This window comes from Pteropus vampyrus, unplaced genomic scaffold, assembly GCF_000151845.1.
Source record: "Pteropus vampyrus isolate Shadow unplaced genomic scaffold, Pvam_2.0 Scaffold24, whole genome shotgun sequence".
NCBI classification, from domain to species: domain Eukaryota; kingdom Metazoa; phylum Chordata; class Mammalia; order Chiroptera; family Pteropodidae; genus Pteropus; species Pteropus vampyrus.
In genome coordinates this window covers 9,052,403-9,061,793 of record NW_011888805.1, presented here as the reverse complement: position 1 = coordinate 9,061,793, position 9,391 = coordinate 9,052,403, and positions in this window count along the sequence as shown.

The window sequence follows — 9,391 nt, the reverse complement described above, 5'->3', positions numbered from 1 at the left end:
CTGTTGAATAGAAGTGGTAATAGGAGAATTTGTGTCTTGGACCTATGTCCCTTCCTTCTCTTTGGTGCTTAATTCAGAATCAGAGCTCAAATGAACGTATTGATGAGGAAAATTATATGCCACACTTCAGCTTCCATAATATGAGACAGGGCTCTTCCTCTAAACTTCTAAGAAATTCCTCCTAAATTGGAAGGATATTCAGATGCTGGACAATGGAAATTACCTGTAATTGTTTGTATATTTGTCTTTTCTACAGTAAGATCCTACCTAATCAACCTAAATGCCATAAGTAATAATGTGCCTATAGGAGAATTTATTCTTCATTTCAAATTGAAACTCTAAGAGCACATCTCCCTTTGCTGCACACATAATATCTGAATGAGGGATTCTCCCCTTCATATATCATTGATGGAAGCTTCTATGGCCTGTTGCAAGAAGTTGATACTTGGGGAATGTATGAGGCTAAAGTACGGAACATTCTAAAGGACTAGAATTTATCATTAGTATAAAACCCCAGAGCTGACTTTTCAAAGTCACATTTTCAGTAATTTCCTTCTTCTTCCAAAGATGTACCTACTTCTGTTTCTACTGCATCACCTATAGCAGACCCATGTTTTCTTCTGCCTGGGTTACGAATGAATATAACACAATCTCCTTTATGTTCACATCTGTGAAGAATGTCATGTCCTTTTACAGTTTTCTAGAGGATTATTGCTAGCAACAATGAGAAAGAGACTTAATAAAGAGGATCCTGCCATCAAATTCACACATAAACACAGAGAAACAATTTCAAATTCCATGTCGTTAACTATTAAGTTAAAAAACAAATTACAAACTTAAATTTGCATTCTATATGACAAAAATGACCTTCCTTAATATGAAAACAGCCCTTACAAATTGATAAAAAGAGATTATACCCTAATTTTTTAAATGGGCAAAGGACATGAACAGGCAGAGCTGAAACAATGGAAATAAGAATATGCAACTTTATCTTTCAGTTTTTGTTATAAACTAAAGCACGAATTAAATATAATTTTTCACTTGATAAGTTGGCAAAGAGAGAAAAGATCTTCAACACATTTGATGCTAAAGGCGGGAATATAGATTCTCATGTGTACGATTGGTGGAAGCAAACATCCATGTTCCTTGAGGATAGTCTGGCAATACCTTGTCAAACTCTTTAACTACGTATGCTTTTTGACTCAGCACTTCCAATTCTAGGAGTTTAGTCTAGGAATATATTCTAATGGGGAAGTAATATAATAACTACAGAAATGTTCATTGAAATCTTTGTTACAATAGTAAAACCTGGAACCAACAGTGTGGATTGAATAAAGTTTGCTAGGGTCACACAACATAATAATTAGCAGTCATTAAAAAGGAAAACTTGTCTGTGACAAACCATAGAGTGAAAAGAAGCAGAAGGTATAAGAGCATGTATAATGTTACCTGGTTTACATTAAAAGTATGCCAATATATGCTCATATATACAAACATCTACACATCCAGATATATCACTGTTATGAGAAAGGCTGTTCATTAACTTTATTAACCAGCAAGTGTCGAGCCTTTGGGGATTGTTTATTGTTTATAATGTTATATATCATTTATGTAGCCTTTACTCTGTGATTCCCTTTCCCCTGGCACCTTTGTTCCTCAGGTTATAATTGCCTTAATAACTGAATTCTCATTTTTGTCTTCCCAAACCTTGACAACTCTGACATCTGTAGGCCACCATTTTTGACTTGGCCTCTATGCACTATGATGTGAACTGGCAAACGCTCTGAGGGAAAACTAGCAGAGAACACTCAGTTTACTTCTGTGCATTCTTCTTTTCTCCAGAATCTTGGCCCTTTGGGTCCTGGCCGCCCTGGTTGTTTCTGATGCCTTCAAACAATTGCTTTTAACTTTTTAATTCCAGTTTTAGAATTGTTTTCAATAGTAAGGTTGTCCTACTATAAGCTGCTGTATCAGAGTCAGAAGCAAAAATCCAATTGTATCATATTTAAGTATATATTAATTATTTCTAAAATAGAGAATTGTTTTGTGAATAAAATAATCATTTTTCAATGTTAGCAATTATAAATATTATCTATTTTGGGGTATTTAAAATTATTCTTTAAATAAGGGTATACTATATTTTATACAAATTACTTGAAAGATATTAAAATAATCATTTACTTTTTTAAATGCTCAAGATCGCAAATGATTTATAAACCATCTTCAAATTGAATATTATTTTCCTAGGTTGAGTTTAATGCAAAATTGAATTTCATTCAAAAATACATGTATTTTACTTTTAGATTATACTCATGCACATTCGGATTAGACTTAATATTGCAAACAAGTTTCTTTAGTGTACTGGGAATTAGGCAAAAAGATTAGTGATTTGAACATCAGATAAAATAAGCTTGAAAGGGAGATTTGAGCAGGAAATATGGATGTAGCATCATCAACCTGGGTGGTCAGGATCTTAAATACAGTCGACCGTTGAACAACACCAGTTTGAACTGCACGGGTTCCCATATACATAAGTTTCTTTCAGTAAACATTCATAGTGTTTTTAATCTGCAGTTGGGAGTCCATGGATGTGGAGGGCCGACTGTATGCCTTGATCTATGCCATTTTATGTAGAGACTTACGTATCTGCGAATTTTGGTATCTGAGGCAGGTCCTGGAACCAATCCACTATGAATACCGAGTGTCAACTTAAGCTTTTGGGGGTTCGAAAGCTATAAAGAATTTTCGACTGTGAGGGGGTCGGTACCCCTGACCCTTGCATTGTTCAAGGGTCAATTTAATAGCAAATTCACTCGATATTTCCAGATTTGGAAATTTTTCTGGATTGTAGCTGCTTCCTAAATATTTGTAAACGGGGAACTGCTTGGACCCTAAACACTTCAAGGAAGCCTTTTACACATCCTTTACTCACCTCTCTTCCCCATTTCCAAACTTTCAGTCAGTCCTCTATCTATCCTCTTTTCTTTCACGCATTTAATGTCCTTCTGTTTCACAAGGAAAACAGAAGCCACTAGATGTAGTTCCCACAAATTCCTCTCCCCACATCAACAAATTGAACACTATCAAAACACAGCCTTCTATCTTCTCCTCCTTATCTGTAGATTGGCCTTCATTCCCCCAGATAGGGTCACTGACTTTATCTGGCTGCCTCCAACCTCTTCAACTTCTGCGTTTATGTCTTCTTTCTTTCACTGTGTAAACATACTTCCCAAATATAGGCTCTTTAATTTCAAATCTCCTGCTGGTCTGGTGTTTTTTAAATTTCAGGTCTCTACCCATTTGTGGGTCGTGAAACCAATGAGTCTGTTTCACCAGATTATACTCTTTTTTGTAAAGGAAGTAGTGTGGAACCTACAATATCAGAATGCAACGCATGTATTCTAAATCCGAGCTGTCCATATTGTAGCAAATACTGGGAACAACTGAGTAGAGGGACAGCTGGTGGAGGGGATGGAATGACTATATGCTTGGGCTGGAAGCCAGCCAACCTCACTCTTTTGTTTACAGATGTCTCCTTTGATTTTCAGGATTTGATCATAGTTGTATCAGGAGAATTAATGTTTTACAGTTTCATTTGTGCCAACATAACTTATAGTTAATTATGAAGTGAAGTTTAGAAGAATGTTATCGCAATGGCAGCAAGACCTCTCATCAAGTTTTGATTATAAGGTAATAACTTTCAATGTATTTTTGAATCAGGCATAACCGTTAGGCATCTTTTGACTTTACAATAATTGTATATTTTAATTAATCTTCTGTACATTATTCTTAAATTAATTTATTCACTCATTAGAAGAAATAAGAATGATGATGTGAAAAACGCATCAGCACATCGACACAGAAGCATGTTCTGGTTGAACTACTAGATCTGGAACTGTAAATAATGACAACATTGGGAAAATTTTTTCTTCTAATCAATAAATTTTAAAATTTGAGCTACTTTTCAAAAAAATTCAAGTCTTTCTAAAATGTATTATTTTCAATGATAGTCTTGTAAATGAAAACTTAAAATCTTATGAAAAAAATGCTTGTAAATACAGCAAGACAAACTTGTTAATAAGGCCTTCAAATATTTTCAAGGAAAGAAAAAGAAGAGCCATAAACTTGTCAATACTATTTCATATACATTCATGAGAAAATAATACTGTCATATTTAGCTGAATATATGTGGCAAAAGAGAAAATTATTCACATAGTTGCTGAAAAAACTGTTCTTGGCATACATGGATATGGTGAATATAATTCCTGATGAAAAATCAACTGAGAAATTTACAACTGTACTTTTAAGCGATAACACATTCTCTTAACAAATTTTGTCCTACAGAAGATACAGAATAGAATAAATAGTTTTTAGGCAGATAGGAGCAGACACAGGTTGTATGATTCCTCTTAATGAGAGCACTAATATTTATAGTATTTATTCATAAGTTACTAACACTTTCAGTTTATGCCAAATATATATAATAAAACAATTTTTATAAACAATTATTGTGTTTTTAAATTTAACCTGACACATAACTGATTTAAGTAACTTAATAGAATTGGAAAAATACATTATTTAAAAAATATAATTTAAACTGGTGAATTGTAATGGAATTCAAGTGATTCAGAAGTAAATATGACCAGGAAACATAGCAGAGTAATTTAAAATATTAGCAACTGTCATGTACAATACTATTTGGAATCACGGTTTCATACATTGTCAACATCCTGAGAATTCTACTGAATCTCTTGAACTTGAAAAGTACAATAGTTGTTTAATTTCATTAAGATAAACTTTACTTTTTTGTTCAGAAATTGGAGCTGTGGCTACCAAATCCTCTTCCCTCTGACTCAGGAACAGATCTGTGGCGGGTCCCTGAGGACCCAGATGGACTATATTGCCCCATATGTATTTCTGCAACTGTCTTCACCAATGGAATAATAGGAGGGATTTGTGTGACTTTTACATCTGAGACCTGGGCTCATCTACTCTCTTCCTCTTCCTTTGAGCTAGAAAATAGCCTGTCTTGGACCCATCTTTGATTATGCAAATGAGAACAGCTCCCTAAGGGATGCTGGAGCAGTACAATGTAAGCTAAGTGGTCCTTGAACCAACACAGACCACTGACTCGGGACTTAATTTAAGTGAGAAATAAAAGTCTGTGTTCTACATAGTTCTTTCTGTATTGTCGAGTCTTTGCTGAAGCAGCTTAGCCTTTTCAATATCTAATACATGTATATATTATGTCATACTGGAGTTATTGGTTGTTATGAGGAAAATATTAACAAGCCTTATGAACTCAAGAATGAGATTCACATTTTTCTGTTTAAAAGCAATCTGATTTAGCTAACATTTTGGAGATGATATTCTAGCAACAGAATTGGCATATACAGTTCATTTTTTTTACATCTTTAACTGAATTTGGATCTACAGGCAAAGAGTAACACTACATTTCAAGATGTTGAATATATTCAGCAGTTACAAAATACATTTTAAGTGGTCACCATGGTTACTATATGTCCTCAACATTTCGCAGCATGGTAAGAGAACATTCTTAATGAAGACACTTAGAATAGAATAAAATTAAAAATATTAATGGTATTACAAGTTTGTCTTAAACTTCAAACATTTCCAAAAAAGAAGTTTGAAATATCAAGGAAAAGCATTTGGATAAAAGATCCGTTTGTTTTTCAAAATCCTAGATATACATATGAATTAAGTTGGTGTCCAAAGAAAAAAACTAATTACTAAGGCTTTGTTATTAAAATGCATTGAAGAATGATAAATTTATAACCACTTTAGATTAAGAATAAAGAAGAATTTGCTGAAATTTGCAATTTCAGTTGCTAAGTATATTGTTATTCATAGCATCCACAGCTCCCTTTTGTATGAACTAGAATTTTTAACCAGCATATCTAAAAACAGTGGAAAGAAATAGATATGACAACACAAAGCACCTGGGTTGTGCATGTAGCATTGTCTTCATGTCTCCAGCCTGGAATGAATTTAATAACATTCAAGAGAGCCTGCAACAATAAATAGAATCATATTTAATAGTAACTATTTAACAGTAAGTATTGTTTTATGAATAAAGTTTTGTTTCAGTTTTTTAATCTATCTATACATGTATCTGTGTATACTGGGTGATAATGAAAAGGGTATTTTCTACTGTGAATTGACTTTTCTTTTAAAGGTGTTTTAATGGTTCTACTCTCACTTTTTTTCACAGCCAGCATGTTGAGTGGGTTGTTTATACATGTGTTTCTACCAGCTTTTAATCCACTGCAACCAGGCTCTGCTCTCATTATTCTTCCAGGGAAGGCTTCCTAACTAAACTCTCACACATCCATTAGATCCTTTTCTGTGTTTATCTTTGTTGGTTCTATTGCCATTGATCTTGTCGCCTGATTACTGTTTTTATTTCATTTTTCCACCGCCTTAAAAAAATAACACTTGGCACTTATAAAAGTAAAAATGTTTAAGGGAAAAATAAACTCACCTATGATCCCATCAGAGATAAACACTGTTCATATTTTATGTTTATTTTCCAGTTATACATATGTATGTATTTTAAAACTTATATGTATATCCATATCAAAATTTAAATAATGAAATTGAAATCATTTAATACATAACATTTTTTATATAATCTTATTTAACCGTATAGCAGAAACCACTTTTTATGTCATTCAATATTCTTCTCTCACATTATTCTTAAAGGCTCTATAGTATACTGCTTTATGAACACATACATCATGGATTATTTTCTATTTTTCTATTGTTGGACATTTATTTAGTTTGCTTTCAATTTATTTTAATAATCGAATGACACGTTGAAATTCTTGTAGGAAAATCTGTATCCACTTCCATAATCGCTTTCTTAGGATGAATTCCTAGAAGTGGGATTGTTGAGTTGGAGCCATATCTATGCCGTGTACACATCCAGAATCTCTCCAGGACTATAGTACTAAGTTAGGCTTCTGCTAGTACTCATGACATAAGAAAATCCAATTGGCCAGCTCCTTGTTTACTAGGCAAGGGCATTTAAAATCTCTTAGCCAATTTGATTGATTTAAAAATCTCGTTTTATTTAAAAGTTTGTGCTCTTTTGACTAGTAGGTGCTTGAACATTTTTCATAAGTTATATGTCGTTTGTATTTCTTCCTCTGTAAAATGACTTCACAGTTATTGCTCCTTTTTTTTAGAGTGTTCACCTGGTTTTTTAATACTTTGTAAAAGTTTTTTTTACAAAGCTATTCAAACTTTATATCTCTGAACTGATTTTATTTTCTTCTAGTTTAGTAGATTTGTTTTTAATTATACAGATAATAAATACTCCTAAAAAGGGTTAAAAATATACACAAAATTAAAAGGAGATTTACTTTCTTTCCTCTTTCATTCCATCCCTGAATGTCATTGGCTTTTTAATTTTTTTTTTTATCAAACTTTGACATAAAGGTTTGACATATTTAAGTAGTCAAATCTATTTACATTTCCTTTTTCAGTTTCTGCCTTAGCTGCTTTGATAGAAATAATCTTAATGCATTATGATAAGCATATTCACTTACATTTTCTCCTAAACCTTTTAGATTCAGTTATTAAATTTAACTCCTTAATATATTTGTAATTTATTTTTCTATATGGTATAAAATTGTGAAATATATATATATTTCCAAGTAGCTAACAATGTATTCTAACATAATATTATCTACTGCAATGTTTTTGAACTCATTTTTTTTTTTGGCAGCCCTGGAAACCTTTTTTCAAATGATGGGATTTTGCAAGTTTTGTCCTCTCAGTACCAAGGAGGCTTAAGGAGCAGTCAGAACTCTCCCCCTCACCCCGCCCCCAATTTGTTGGACACCCTCCTGTGACATTCCCTTTCCTGGCTGCCCATCCACACTGTCTGATTGCTCCTACTCAGCTTCCTCTACCTCTTCCTCTACCTGTAAGAGGTCCTCAACTTCCTTCCTAGCATCCTGCTCTTTCCACTGCTTCCCAGCAACCTTTGCCAAACTCTAGGCATCAACGATTGTCAATATTTGATGGCTTTCAAATCCTCATTTGTATCACAGAGCCCTGTTCTGAGATCCTGCCCATAAGTAAAACACCCTATAGGTATCTCATTATCATTTCAACCTAAATATGTTCAAAGCTGAACTCATATACTCCCTAGATTCCAAATCCTTCTCTCCTTTTCTTCTTTAACTTTTAGCTGGGCCACCATCCTCCCATTTTCCCAAACAAGAGACCTGGAAGTCGTCCAATATGCTACCTCCAATCAGTCAGTAAATCCTACTGCTTCTACTCACTAAATATCTCTTGCTATATTTTCCTCTTTTCCTTTCCACCCGCCACTGGCATAACTTATTTCTAGGTTACTACAGAACGTCCTAACTGTTCTCCCAGCTGCCAGTCTAGCGGTCGGCAATTTTATCTTCCTCACCACCGCTACAGTTAACATTTCTAAAGAAAAACGAATGTGCTTCAAATCATTTCTTAGCTTCCAATCACAGTTTTCACAACAGGGGGGAAAAAATGAGATTTCCGATGAGATTCCTGCTTTCTTTTCCCTCTTTCCTCCCACAATCATTCTAGGGCCTCCATCAGTGAACAGCTCCAAGTTACTGAAACACAGGGTTCTCCCTCTCAGACTTGAGGCCCTGGCTTACAGTGCCTTCCCCACCCCGCCACCCACGTCTGCCTCCCAAGATCAGCCTAAGGGTTCTTCACAGGGAAGCTGTGCCTGGTCACCCTCTCTCGCCCCCATCCAAGTCAGACAGTCCTCTGCTTCCTGGGCCCTTGTGTGCCACCTCCCCTACACCCCCCTTCCTCCCAAAGGAAAACAACCCAGCACAAGAGTACAGTAAGGGGAAGGAAAAGAAGGGGAGAGTTTGTGTTGGTTTTTTTTTAACGGTTTGAAATTCAAGAATGTGTTTCGAGTCCAACTCTTGTTGGTTTGGGGAGTAACAGCCTCTCTGGGTTTAGTTTTCTCGTGTGTATAATGGGGATATTAACCCACACGCGCACACACACACACACACAGTGCTGCACACATTTTGGGCAGTCATAATTTATTCACAGGTAGCACCCGAGCCTGTCACCGACAGCTGCCCAGAGGAGCAGTTCACTAAACAGTGAACGCATGGACAAGGGGATGCAGCCCGCGCAACGCCACACTGCACAGGGGCTTCTGCGACCCGGGCTGGGCCGCCCTAACTTCTCCGGCTTGGCGCAGGGGGTGGCGCGGGGTGGACAGCTGCGAGGCCTCTCCCTGCCGGCTGCCCGCCGCGGATCCGACACTCCTTCGGGCCCGCGAGCCAACTCAGGACATCCGCCTCCACCTTTCCGCAAAGCCTCGGTGCGCCACGGCCTGCCAGGGCGGCGG